Source organism: Camelus ferus, unplaced genomic scaffold (assembly GCF_009834535.1).
Source record: "Camelus ferus isolate YT-003-E unplaced genomic scaffold, BCGSAC_Cfer_1.0 contig767, whole genome shotgun sequence".
NCBI lineage: Eukaryota > Metazoa > Chordata > Mammalia > Artiodactyla > Camelidae > Camelus > Camelus ferus.
The window spans coordinates 105,561-120,003 of record NW_022589677.1 but is presented as its reverse complement, the minus strand read 5'-3'; the positions used below and the strand labels follow the sequence as shown (position 1 = coordinate 120,003).

Below are 14,443 nucleotides of genomic sequence, written 5' to 3'. Positions count from 1 at the left end.
GAACAGGTAACAATTAGTATACTGGGAGAAATATAATCTACCTCTTCCTGATCTGAAGAAAATCTGCTGACTCAATGAAACTCTTAATTCACAGAGATCCTGCCAGATGCAGAAGAATAATTCACTGATGACTCAACTGAGATAAAACTTAGTTACTGCTTAGCAATCCATCTTCACACATACACACAGTGGTAGACAGATTTGTAGTATTTAGTGGGAAGAAATCAGTGGGCAAAGCTCAGAGAATAGTTTTCAAAGCACCAGCAAACTTTTGTACTTTTGCCAATAGTCTAGATTTTCCCAGGTAGAAAACTACAGATGGACAAACAAACAATATTCTTATTTAGGATTTCTAATTTTGAAATTAAACTGTAGCTTTTGACTTACCAGTATAGAACCTTGTTAAGATGATCACGGTAAGACACACAGTCTGATAAGAGAGCTGGAAACTAGCTGCTGAACCAGCCCATCTGAACCCCAGACTGCTAATGTAAACAACAACATAGCCACCATGAGATTTGAGCTGGCAAACTTAAAACCTTCATGTTTCTGTTGTAGGAAAAACCACTGCTGTCCAGACACAGTTCTCCTGCTGCAAGTGGTCTCTTTTCTTCTCTTGGTACAGTTCATATTGGTGGGATGTGGCTAGAGCTTACCTTGGTCCATTTGCCCAATCTCCAGATTATCAAAGGCTTTCTTCACAACTGGTGACACATTTTCAGGACTCAATATTGCCATTCCAGTATTATTAACTGACACTGGCTACATGATTGTGAGCAGAAGCCTTAGGCTCCCTGACATTGCCTACAATTTTTCCATCATTTCAGGGCATTTCACATTCTGAAAACACTTCACCTTTCATTTTAAATTAATGGGAAATAGTCAACGCCTTTCATGAATATTTTATATTTCCTAATATCTGCAGAAATTTGGTATTCTTGCATTTGGACAAATTTTTAATTCTACCACCCTCAACTCTTTTTATTGCACACATTTTAGATTGCAATTTGGTTACTGAAAACGACCAACCCAAATAAGGGTCTAGTATCTCTTAAATACTTCCTGTGTGAAGGTTAGAAGTGGCACAATTTATGTGGGTTCTATAAACCTACTTTAAATGTTTGTGATGGCACTGTCCCATCTGGACAAAGCTATGATTCTAAGAAGTATATTAATTAGAAGACAATATTGTTATTATTATGGGGATGAGAATCATTTATTTTGGGTTGGGTGGGTGAGGAAGAGACAGGAATATATCCAGCAAATGAGAATGGAATGCTTTAGTCCCCTGGAGGCATGAATTAAGAAGAAAATAATACTTTGTCTCCTGTACATACCTCCACTTTCTGTATTGTGTGACTAGTACTTGGGTTATGAAAAGAGCTAGTTTGTGGTGAAGAGTAAAGAACATAAGGAAATAGTTTGAAAACCATGAGAGTTTTGTTGTTTCAGAAAGTAGATTTTGCTTAAAGTCTACATGTATTTTTCATTCACTAAATACTAAAATGCATCCTGTGGCATGTGCTGTGCTTACTGTGCTGCTACCCAAGATAGACAAGGAATGGGGGATAGACAGAAAACATCTGGAGGAGGTGGTTTCTGTGATGAGACTAAGAAAGTCTAAGTAGGTAAAAGGAGGACATCCAAAGTCCAAGGATAAGCTGGAACAAAAGTTGTGTGTTTGTAGTTAACATGGTTGACAAGCATTTGCCTGGATATATCTCCAGATACAGTGAAACATAAAGATATGCCAAGGTAGCCAGATGACAGATCTATAAGAAATGACTAAACTATGTTGAATTTGTGGGCTTAGATTTGTAAAGGCATTAAGTGTCAACCTGAGGATGTAAGCTTGTCTTTGGCTGCAACATAAAAGCAACATAAAGTATTCACCAGAAAGTATAGTGTAGATTCCTTAGGGGAGGATATGAAAGCACAAATTGGAATGCTTTGAGAACAGCACAAATAAGACCATAGATAAAATTACTTCTTAAATTCTACCACATGCTGAATGTGCCATCTGAGACTACATCATGTGACCTTTATTATTCCAGGGATGACATAATAGAGACCATGATCCCTGGGCCGGTTCCAGCATTTATCTCCTGTTCCAACCATTCCTACCTTAACACTTTTAATGCTTTCCAGGATGAACCAGAAGCCACTTAGTACTTTTCCCTCTCTAAATATTTTGGTATTTTCCCAAATTCTTCCATTTTCTCTTCTTCCTTACAAGAAATTATTCAAATTTACTCCCATATTGTTCCATTAGTTGATCATATCAATCAAATATCTCTTTTTTTCTTTAAATGGTAACTTAGTCTCCCAATTTACTAAACTGTATTTAAAAAAAAAAAAACGAGGAAAACACAGTTACACATGTATGTTTATTGTTCAAATGAGAAAATTGCAGATATTTGTCGACATTTGCTAACATCAATTTTAATCTTTGTTATCCTGCATAAACTCTTAGTCCTCTGGTAGATCAGTTGTAATTAGGATTACGTTCATAAACTGCAGTTGGCTGATGAGTTGACCGTGAAAGAGAGTTAGCTGATAACAGCTATCACTGGCACTTGAAACCTTGGGTTGCTCTCTCCTTGAAGTTTAGAAAAAGGACCTTCATTGGCTGATATGTTGTGATATTTATTTGGAAAAGTAGAAGGCTCCAACCTCAGTCCAAGATAATTGCTTTGTATGGGAGATAAGTTGCTGTACTGAGAATTGGAAGTTGTAATTGTAATGAAATTCACAACACGGCCATTTGCTTCAGTGTAGCTTCTTTGTGAGAGCATGTGGAAAGTGGTCAACTGATTTAAAATAGCACATTGATCCACTGCAATTTCTTCTGGTGGTCTAACTGACATTGATGATGCAGGAGAAAAATCACCTCTCATCGGGGTATTTGTATCACAAATTATGTGGCTAGTAGAGGGCTTTCTTATTAAAGGCATGTTTAAATTTCAGAAGGTAAAATTGCACTTTCTCCACTAGTGTCAGCCACAAAACCAGAATTATGATTATCCAAATTACCCCCTACTTTAAAGTGCTTCTTGTTGAAATCTTGAGCCAATGAAGATACCAGAGAAGCATTTTTAACCCCAACTCTTCTTTTTATTCTCACTAAAAGCTGGGGACAGCCTCATTTAAAGTTTCGATTATGATAGATCTGCAGCTACAAACAAATGAGAAAGATTTTAGTAATAGTTTCAACCAATATACAACACTAAAATAAGCCTACTGTATAAAACCTCATACTTCACACATACTATACAAAGATAATACCATCAAAATATGAATAATCCTGACAATTTTTTGAAATTACTTATTTGGAAAATACACATTTAAATAGTATAGTCATCAAATTAAAAACGTTAGCATTTGCAGTAATGGTGAATGCCCCTTTTTACAGCAGCTTTAATACCTTTATTTTGATTTCTGATAAGATTCATAGCTGCTAGCAAAGTTTCTCATAATCTTGAATACTTAATGCACTGTACTCATTTTGGAAAAAATAAAGAATTTTAGCCTTAGTAGTTTTATACAATTTTCAAAATCTAGTTTACATGAATATTATCATGGATTGATTTACAAAATAAAATTTTCTATATAAGTTACGAAGTGGTGACTAAAATTTCTGAATACCTTGCTTAAAACAGAGACTGCTTTTTCTTCTGCCAGAAAGTCAGCTAGACAAGTAGATCTTTGAAAATTCTGCCGCACTTTACTAAACCCATAAAGGTTAAGCTGTCTAAGTAAGCTTTTCATACTTCCAGTTTCAAATATTCTGAAAGGGGTCTTTCTTTCCAAAACTTCCTTCTTAAAGACATCTTCATCGATCACTATGGAAGTTACATTATCATCCCACCAGATGGATTGAAATTGGTCATTCCCAACCATTTTCCAGAGTTTTCTTGGAAATGTCAGGGAACAAAAATCATTATCTTCATCTGGTTCAGAGACACAATGTGTGTAACATGGTCTTTTTCTCAAGGATTCTTCACACAAAGTCTAAGAAGCATTTTCTTCAATCATAGACCTCAAGTCCAGTTCCCCAGATATTGTTTGATCACACAATAGAGATCTACTGGACTTTCCTGAACCAGTTGGTCCATCTTTAGGAGACATATCTTGAATTTCTGAAGAAACATGTGTCATCTCAAATAACTTTTTCTCCACCTCCTTTTTTAATCTGCATGGTTTAAGCACTGCAGCTTCAAATGCTGCTTTGGCAGGCCTGCACACATAAACTGCTAGGCCATCACAGTGGTTCTCAACCTGAGAAGCTCTGACATCACAAAATGACTGGTCTCCTAGCAAACCAAGTGTAACATTCAGCCAGCGATTACTTCTCATTCATCCAGTTAAAATGAAACATATAGGATGTTTATTTTTACAGTGTGATCTGCAAATGTTATTCCCACAAAATCTTTTTAAATAAATAAATTTGGGGTCTATGAAATAAAACCAATTTCCTTCCTTTTGTACACAAATTTATACCAGATTGGTGAACAGAAAATAAATAATGCACTAAATAAATAAAGTAATTTTAAAGTTTTGGAATTTAAATTGAAATTTGTGTAAAAACTGTACATAAATGGTATAACTGTTTCATTATCATTTGTAATTAAAATTAAAAATATCTGATTTGGATATGGAAGTAGTTATTTATCTGTGTGCTTTACATTAAGTAGCTCTATATTCAAAAAATGATCAGAATAAATATCAGTTTTTTGGTATGTTTATAAATAAATGGTAAATATTTATAAGCTAAAATTAGATTAAAATAATCAATCAAATTTAAGAAATCCCAAAGTGGGGAATTTTTTTTTTCAATTATAATTCAGCATTCTAAGTAAAACGAATCTAATTTAATATTTTAATTTAAAATTACAAAAGAGAATTGTATACTTGCAAATGTTTATTTTTGCCATTCTTTCATTCAGAGGTTTTTTAGTTCCTACAAAGAAAAAAATTTTCTAGTCATCTTTATTGTCCACATTTTGTGGCTCCTGTTAAGTGTTCCAAAATGATGTTCATAAATAAACTTATGCACAAGTTACTGGGTTCCATACACAGTGCCTCCATTAAGGGGCAAACAAAGAAATAATCAAACAAACAAATAACAGTATATGTGGGTTGGTGTGGAAAAGACCAGCTAAATACTTATTAGGGAGCAATTTGTTTCTCAGTCCTGAAACAGTTGGCATTCTTAGTATAATATGGCATTTTAAGGCAAGTATTTTGTGCTCTAATTGTAAATAATAGCTATGTTCTCTATCAGTAAACTGTAATAAATCCAGTTCTACCTAAATTTATATTCTTTATTTAGAAATAACTTCCATTAAACATAAGCCAAATTCAAAATTAGACATAAAATTTTTAAATAAATATATGTACACTCAAGCTACAATGTAATTTTTTCTTCAGTATATGTATATTCCATTCTAAATAAATATTAGCAACCTGAATTCATGACATATTATAAGTATTATAAACTATAGTTAAGTGGGATTTTGTCCTGAATCATTAATATTATTTAACACATACAAATCAATAATTGTGATACCATCCATGAAAAAACAAAGAATACATAAATAATAATCTCAATAGATGTAGGAAAATTATTGACAGAACTTAACTACTTTTTTATGAAAAAATTCTTAACAAATTTGCTCTAGGTAGAATGTAACTAAACATAATAAAAGCCATATATGAAAAAAAAACCATGACTAACATCAAGCTCAATGTTAACATACAGGAACGTTTTCCTCTGGACCAGTAATAAGAAAAAGTAGCTCATTCTCACAAGTCCTAAATTACACTACTAGAAGTCCTAGACAGAACAACTACTCAAGAAAATAACATAAATGGCATTCAACATTTAAAAAACAGTAAAACTTTTACGGATGACATAATTTCACATAAATAGGAAACTCCATAGACTCCTCTAGTGACTGTTAGAAATAATGAACAAACTTATTAAACTTAAAGAATACAAAATCAATATACAAAAATCGGTTGCACTTTTATATACTAACAACACATTATCAGAAAGAGAAATTAGGAAAACTATTGTGTGTACGATTATATCAAAAAGGATAATATAGGAATAAATTTAATAAGTGAAAAAAAGAAGGTAAACATAAATCTATTAGTAACAGGTGCAAGATATATAAATAAACATAATAAATAGAAAGATATTCTGTGCTCATGGATTGTAGCCAATGTGAGGAAATATCCTAATATATATTTTATACTATCAATCTTCCCAGCACTGCTTATTGAGGACAATGCCTTTTCATCATTTTATGATCTTGCTTCCTTTATTATGGATTAATTGATCATAAGTGTTAGTGATTATATCTGCTTACTCTATTCTCTTCTATTCATTGGTGTCAGTTTTTAGCCAGTATCATGTATTTTAATTACTAAAGCTTTGTAGTACTATTTAAGATCAGAGAAATTTACACTATTAGATGTAATACATTTTTCAAAATTTTATTCACAACTAATGATTTTTGTGGTTACATAAAAATTATGAAATTATTTGTTCTACTTAATTGAAAATTCTCATGGATATTTTGATATGAATCACACTAAATTTAGATTGCTGTGGGTAGTATGGTTGTTTTAATCATATTGTTTCACAACATTAACATAAAAGATCTTTTCAATTCTTTGGATCAGTTTTAATTTCTTTTATCTAAGTTTTCTATTATTTAATGTTTAGGTTTTCACCTTATTTGTTAACTTCATTTCTAGATATACTTTACATATATATATATAATTTTATACATAAAATTTTTAACACATTTCCTACACAAATACAGCAGTCAGAAGGCAGTGGCAAGACATATTCAAAGTCCTGAATGAAAGGAAGCTGTAATTTAGGATAATTTATCAAGCAAGGCTATCCCTTGGAATAGAAGGAGAGATAAATAACTTCCACACATACAAATACTAAAAGAACATAGCAACAGAAAGAAAATAATGAAAGATCTACTCTAAATACAAAAGAAGCAGGATGCTATATAAAGGAGAAAAGCATAATTAGACAAGCTATAGCTACAATGACTTACAACAGAATAAACATGACGTTGTAAAGCAGGACATCAAAATATTTAAGGGTCAGAGAGGTAAACAGGACAATACAGAGTATTTTCTTCTTGTTTCTGTTCTCTGTAGAATGGGTTAGAGTTTGTATTACTATCAGTTAAAATAAACAGATATATGAATGGGCCCATATACATACAAAAATGGTAACTATAAGTCAAAAGATTACAATGAACTCACAAAGCCAAAAAGAAACCAAGATAATAAAAGAAAGTTTTCAAGCCACCTAAAGAAAAGGAAATGAACAAAATGAAATACCAAATCAACTGGAAACTGAAGTTCAAAATGGAAATAAACACTCGTCTATAAATAATTATCACAAATGTTAATAAAATAAGTGCTTCAATCAAAAGATCTATATTGTCAGATGGGATAATATAACAAAAACCTACATTATGAAGCACACAATAGACCCACTTTAGGGAGAGGAACACACATCAATTGAAAGTTAGAGGATGAAAAATATATTCCATGCAAATGGACATAACAAGAAAGAAGGACTAGCAGTACTGATTTCACACAAAATAGACTTTGAAACAAAGGCTATAAAAAAGATAAACAAGGACATGCTATAATGATAAAGTGATGAACATAAAATTAGGGTATTATACACTTTGAGATATATGCACTCAATATTGGAGCACCTAAATACATAAAGCAAACACTAATAGATAAACAGGGAGAAACATGATGGGAAAACAGTCATAGTAGGAGACTATAACACGCCACTACCATCATTGGAGTTGTCTTTCAGACAGAAAATTAATAACAGAACAAAGACCCTAAAACATAAAATAAAATATTAGGACTTGGTTGATATTTCAAAACAGTACATATCCCCAAAACAGAATATACATTATTTTACAGTGCACATGGTAAATATTCTAGGAAAGATCATGTACTCAGGCACAGAAGAAGCCTCAAAAATTTAAGAGGATAAAAATTATTTCAAGCATTTTTCCTGAAAATGAATACCATGAAACTAGTAATAAATCATAGAAAAACCAGGGAGAAAAAAATGACACCACGTAGATTAAACAACATGATACTAAAACAAGTAGGGGGGTGATGAAGTTAAAGAAGAAATTAAAAATACCTTGAGAAAAATGACAGAAACACTACACAAAGTCTATGGAATACATTTAAAGCAGGCTTAAGAGGGAAGTTCATAGTGACAAAGCTCTCCTCATAGTAGAACAGCAATTTCAAATAAATAATCTAACGTTGTATGAAAATAATCATGAAAAGAAGAGCAAACAAAACCAAAAGTCAGCAGAAAGAGGGAAATAATAATGGTCAAGGATGAAAGAATTCATATAGAGACTAAAAAGTAGAAAAAAAATTAAAACTATTGTTTGAAATAGCAAACAAAATTGACAAAACTCTGGACAGGAACACCAACAAGAAAAGAGAGAGAACACAAGAAATATATGAATTGAAATTGGAGAATCTACAAAGAGTACAGCAAATTTTCAAAATTTCATAAGGGACTACCATGAACAACTCTATGGAAACAAACTGGATATCCTAGAAGAAATGGAGAAGTTTCTGAAAACATTCAGCCCACCAATATTGCATCAAGAAGAAATTGACCATTTTAACAGACAGATCACCAGAAATGGAATAGAATTATCAATAAATTAAAAAAATCTCTGCAAACAAAATTTCAGAACCAAATGGCTTCACTGGGGAATCTGACCAAACATACAAGGAAAAATCCAAACCAGTCCGTCCTCAAACTCTTCCAAAAGATTTATATGGAGAGAGTACTCCCAAACTCACACCATAAGGCCAACATCAACCTGATATCAAAACCAGACAAAGACACTACCCTAAAAGAAAATTATAGGCCAATATCATTGAGAATCATAGATGAAAAGTCCTTAAGAAATTATTAACAAACAGAGTCCAACAGCATGTTAAAAAAGATCATACATCATGATCAACTTAGGTTCATCCCAGGAACACAAGGATGGCTTAACAAATGCAAATCAATTTATCAATTGTGATACACCATATCAGCAAAAGAGAGGACAAAAACCAGATGATCATCTCAGTAGATGCAGAAAAAGCATTTGATATATTTTAACACCTATTTGCAATAAAAATTCTTATCCCAGTGGACATAGAGGGACCATTATCAGCATAATGACAGCTATTTATGACAAACACATAGCCAGCAAAATACTCAGGGGTGAAAAATTGAAAGCCTTCCCAGAAAAATCTGAGACAAGACAAGGTTACCTATTCTCACAATTTCTATTCAATATAGTCTTGGAAGTCCTAGCCACAACGATCAGGCAAGAAAAAGAAATAAAAGGATTCAGACTGGAAAAGAAGAGGTAAAATTGTGACGATATGCAGACATGACACTAAAAATAGGAAACTGTAAAATCCTCCTAAAATAATACTTAGGCTAATAAGGGAACTGGGAAAGGTAGCCAGAATAATGTACAAAAATCAATTCCATTTCTTTACACTACCAGTGAATCAACAGGAAATCAATGTATACAAAGAACTGCTTTTATAACTGCACCCAAAGGTATAAAATGCTTAGGAATATATCTGACCAAGGAGGTGAATGACTTATACATGGGGAACTTGAAAACATTGATTGAGGAAATTAAAAAAGATTTTCAGAATTGAAAAGATATCCAATGTTCTTGTAAAGGAAGAGACAATATTTTTAATATTGCCATACTGCCCAAGGCAGTCCACAGAATTAATGCGAGTTCCTATCAAATTATGCAAAACTTCTTTTTAGGAGTGGAACAAATGATCCTAATATTTATATACAATCAGAAATGATTCATAATTTCCAAAGCAATATTGAAGAAAAAGAAAGAGGCTGGAGGAGTAACCAGCCTGGTCTCCATACACTATTGCAGAGATAGAAGAAAATCAAAATGACATGTTATTGGTACAGAAATAGGCATATTGACCAATGGAACAGAATAGATAGCCTAGGAATAAATCTACAAGCCTATGCTCAAATAATCTTTGACAAAATAGCCAAGAATATGACACAGAAAAGACGATCTCTTCACCAACTTGTGTTGGGAAAACTAGATAGCAGCATGCAGAGCAATGAAGTTAGAAAAATCCTTCTCTCCATACACAAGAATAAACATTAAAATGCTTTGAAGACTTTAATGTAGGGCAAGACACAGTAAATCTCCTAGAAGTAAACATAGGCAAAACACTGTGAGATAAATCTCAGCAATGATCTCTTACAACAACCTACCCAGGCAATGGATATAAGAGAAAAATTAATAAATTGGACCTAGTTAAACTTATCAGCTTTTGCACAACACAGGGAGCCTTGAAACAAATAAAATGACAACCTACAGGATGAAAGAAATTATTTAGAAGTGATGCAACTGGCAAAGGCTTAGTTTCCAAAACATAAAGGGTTCATACAAAATTATGATAATAAAAAAAAGTAAAACAATCTGAAAATGGGTAGAAACCTTAAATAAGCAATTCTCCAAAAAGACATACAAATGCCAAACTGATATATGAAAAAAAAATGTTCACTATCATTAATTATCAGAGAAATGCAAATCAAAACTGTAATGAAGTATCAACTCACAAAAGTCAGAAAGGCCATCATTCAAAAGTTAACAAACAATAAATCCTGGGGAAGCTGTGGAGAAAGGGATCCCTCCTAAACTGTTGGTAAGAATGTAGGTTGATGCTGTCATTGTGGAAAACAGGATGGGGATTCCTTAAAAGACTGAAAATAGACTTAACGTACAATCAAGCAATCCTACTTCTGGGTATATATCAAAGAGAACCCTTATTCAAAAGACACCTGCACCCCAATGTTCATAGAAGTGCTATATACAACACCCACGACATGGAAGCAACCTAATTGTCCATCAACAGATGACAAGATACAGGAGTTGTGGCAGTATTTACACAATGGAATAATACTCTGTCATAAAAAAAGTTAAAACAATGACATTTGCATCAAAATTGGTGTCCCCAAAAAGTGTCATTCTAATTGAAGTAAGCCAGAAAGAGAAAGAAAAATAACACATGACGTGACATATATGGAACCTTAAAAAAAAATTTGGATGAGGGCACTATTATTCATCTACAAAACTGAAACACACTCACAGATCTACTAAATATTCTTATGGTTCATGTGGAAAGGGGCTGGGAGAGGATATATTTGAAGCTGTAGGTTTATACATGTTATCCACTATATATAAAATTTGATATTTTCAAAAGTTCATTTGTATGACACAGGGCAGTATGTTAAATATCATGAAGTAACGTTTAATAGGAACAAAAATGTATGCATTAACTTGGATACTGTGCTATACACCACAGTTTGACACATTGTAAATGGCAGTACATCAATGATAAATAAACGGATAAATAAGTAAATATGTAAATATGCAAATTAATAAGTAAATAAAACAAATAAATAAATAAATAATAATATTTAATAATAAAATAATGCAAAGATTTACACTACTTAACTTTACAACTCAAGAATCTAAGAGAAAAAGAAAGAATAAGGAAGAAAACTGAATGAATCTGAGTAAGGCAAATAAGAAAAGAAACAATGGAAATGATAAAAAAAAAAAGCATAAGTCTGATTCTTTTAAACATAGAGTTGACAAACGTTTAGTTTGATGAAGAAAATAGAGATTCAAATAAAATTAGAAATAAAAGAGTATATATTTCCACTAATGTTACAGAGATACATATGATCATAAGAAATTACCACTAGACAAAAGTCTGAATGACCTAGAACAAAAGACAAATTCCTAGAAACATATATCTTCCAATACTGAATCAAGAAGGAATTAGAAACTTATAGAGCAAAAGTGTGTATGAGTAAATCAGTTATCCAAACCTACCAAAACAGAAATTATTTACAGGATGAATTTACTAGTGAATTCTGTCATACATTTGAAGACAATTTTTCACCAATTCTTTCCCAAACCTTCCAAAAATTTGAACGGGCAAAAATTCCATACTGATTTTATAATGCCAGCTTTATTGGCAAAAAAAAGGTGGAAAGGACGTTATATGTAAAGCATAGAATAATATCCCTGATGAACGTATGTGCCAAAATTCTCAACAAAACACAAGCAAAATGAATTCAACAACACATTTAATGTATCATATACAATGAGTAAAGGGATTTATCCCTGGGTTTAAGGATAATTCAAAATATTCAAACCAATAAAGACAACATGCCACACTAATAGAATCAGAAATAAAAATCACATAATCATCTCAATAGGTGCAGAAAGAGCCTTGTATAAAATACAACATCCTTTTATGATTCTCCCAAAAATTAAATTAACCCTGTCAGTAGTAAGATACCATATACACACAAACACTGTGTGGAGAGAAGTGAAGCAGTTCTCTTTTTATTGATTCTTAGAAAAAGAGTTTATATATCTCATGGACAATGCCTCACATATCATCTAAGTTTTAACAATTTAAATAATCTGAAGCTACTTAACGTCCCCATGCTCCTGCAGTAAGCACAGGATGTTAAATGATCAAGGAATGTTTTAAAGTTCACCATGAAACTTCATTAAATACGCCATCTCTTATCCAGCCAGCTGTGCCTGCCTTAGGATGTCCTCCTCTGAGGATCTTACCCATCATTGGCTATTCCAGCCATCCATAATGGATACATTGAGTAGGTCATTTCTTATCCAGCCTGAATATGTGATATTCCTAATAGCTTTTTTATCAGTTCAGCGTATTGGCTTATTCTCTAGAGCCTTCACACAGCGGCCTTCAAACCCAAAATCTCTTGACAGAAAAGTGGATGAAGAAAATTTGATGTATATATACAATGGAATCAATAATTTGCAGTCCTTATCAACAGTATCCATGGTGTTCCTTTTTGTCCACCAACATCTATTTCTTTTCTTTTTGATGAGAGCCTTCTGACAAGTGTGAGGAACTGTCTCATTTTTGGTTTATTACTTTCCTAATAATTTATAAATCTGAACATATTTTCATGCATCATTTAGCCAACTGTATGCTTTCTATGAAAAATTGAGTCAGATCTATCTATTCAGTTCCTATGGACTTTTTTTAAATTGGATTGTTGTTGTGGGGTATGAGTTTGCCATGTATTTTGGATATTAACATTTGATTCTAAAATATCACTAGCAAATATATTCTCCCATTGTGTTGGTTGACTTCATTTTATTGATCATTTCCTCTGCATTGTAAATCTGTTTAGAGTGATACAATCATATTTCTTTAGTTTTACTTCTACTTCCCTTGTCATAGGAAACATATGTAGAAACACATTAAGTCCAATGTCAGAGTTTACTTCTTATGTTTTAACCTAGGATTCTTTGTCTTCCGGTTTTATGTTTTATATGCCCAGGAGTGGGATTCCTGGGTCATATGATAGGTCTATTTTTTATTTTTTAAAGGAAATTCCATACTGTTTCCAAAGTGTTTGCACCAATTTTCATTCCCAACAACAGCGTAGGAGAGTTCCTTTTTCTTCCACAACCTCCCCAGCCTTCATTATTTGTAGACATTTTGATGACAGCACTTCTCATTTGTGTGAGGTAAAACGTTATTTTATTTTTCTCTTGCCTTTGTATAATGATTAGTCATGTGAGCATGTTTTTATGTTCCTGTTCCTCATCTGTGTGTCTTATTTAGAGAACTGTGCTCATTTTCTGGCTGAGTTGTTTGTAAATTTTTGAAATGGAGTTGTATGAATGATTTGCGTATTTTAGAAATTAGCCTGTTGATTGCATTGTTTCCAAATATTTTCTCCCATTTGGAAGTTTATCTTTTCATTTTGTTCATTTTGCTGTGTAGAAGATTTTAAGTTAATTAGGACCTATTTGTTTATTTTGATTTTATAGTTTTCAGTTTGGGAGAGTGACATAAGAAAATTTTGCTACAATTTATGTCTTGTTTTGCCTATGTTAGCTTCTAGGAGTTTTATTGTGTCATGTATTAGATTCAGATCTTTAAAACTTTTTGAGTTTATTTTTGTACAGTGTGAGGGAGTGTTCTAATTTCATTGATTTCCATGTAGCTGTCTAGCTTTCTCAACATCACTTGCTGAAGACTGTCTTTTAGGCATTGCATATTTTTGTTTCATTTGTCATAGTTTAATTGACCATAGGTGTGCTGTTTTATTTCTGCCTCTGTGTTCTGTTCCAGTGATATAGATGATTGTTTATTTTCCAGTAATGTGCTGTTTTGATTACTGTATTTTTGTTATATACTCTTGAGATCTGGGAGGGTTATGCCTTCAACTTTGTTCCTTTTCATCAATGTTACTTTTGCAGTTCTGGTTCTTTTGCAGTTCCAT

General features: G+C 32.4%; 1 pseudogene; it reads right to left on the bottom strand.

Moving 5' to 3' along the window:
- Window positions 1-2,467: 2,467 nt before the first annotated feature.
- LOC116662614 lies at window positions 2,468-4,303 on the bottom strand (annotated as a pseudogene).
- Window positions 4,304-14,443: the final 10,140 nt, after the last annotated feature.